Genomic DNA, 643 nt, shown 5'->3' with positions numbered 1-643 from the left:
TGACCTTTTACAGAAAAAGTTTGATGATCCTACAACTAGGAAGAGCGATACACTAAATTCCTTACACAAACCGTACATAATTGGTCAATCAGATACCTTTGAGTCAAATCCTCATAGTAATTGTTTTAGAGTCAAAACTAACTCAGTGTCACTAAATAAACTGCTTAGGGGCTTTAAGCCAAAGAGTTTTCCAAACTGACTTCCTACCCCGAAAATTGGCCCAAGTGTTGTATTGTTGCTGTTCTTTGAATTCTGATGTAGGAGGCTACAGCATGGAGCCTGTTTTTTGTTTTTTTTTTTTAATAGAACTCTGCCTGTATCATCTGGATGTCTGCCTGAGTGTATATCTGAATATTTCTGCAGAAGAAGAAAAGGAGATTCTCATGTAAAATACAAATACACTGACTCTGAATACCCACAACACTAGTCAGTCCAAGTGTGTATGAAGTCTAGAGAAAGACAGGGCACAGCCTCTAACCAGCCTGGTGCCCTTGGCTAGTGTGCTTGCTCCATCTCCCAGAGACCAGCCCTGTCCTGGGAGAGGTCAGAGGGGAAGTACAGGCCAACCTCCCTCCTGGGGCCTAAGGAGATGCTGGGGTCCTTAGCTTTGGGAGTCTAAAACCTAACAGCAGGGAGATGGTGG

This window comes from Bison bison, unplaced genomic scaffold (assembly GCF_000754665.1).
Source record: "Bison bison bison isolate TAMUID 2011002044 unplaced genomic scaffold, Bison_UMD1.0 scf7180017854484, whole genome shotgun sequence".
Classification (NCBI taxonomy): Eukaryota; Metazoa; Chordata; class Mammalia; order Artiodactyla; family Bovidae; genus Bison; species Bison bison.
This window is presented reverse-complemented; position numbering follows the sequence as displayed.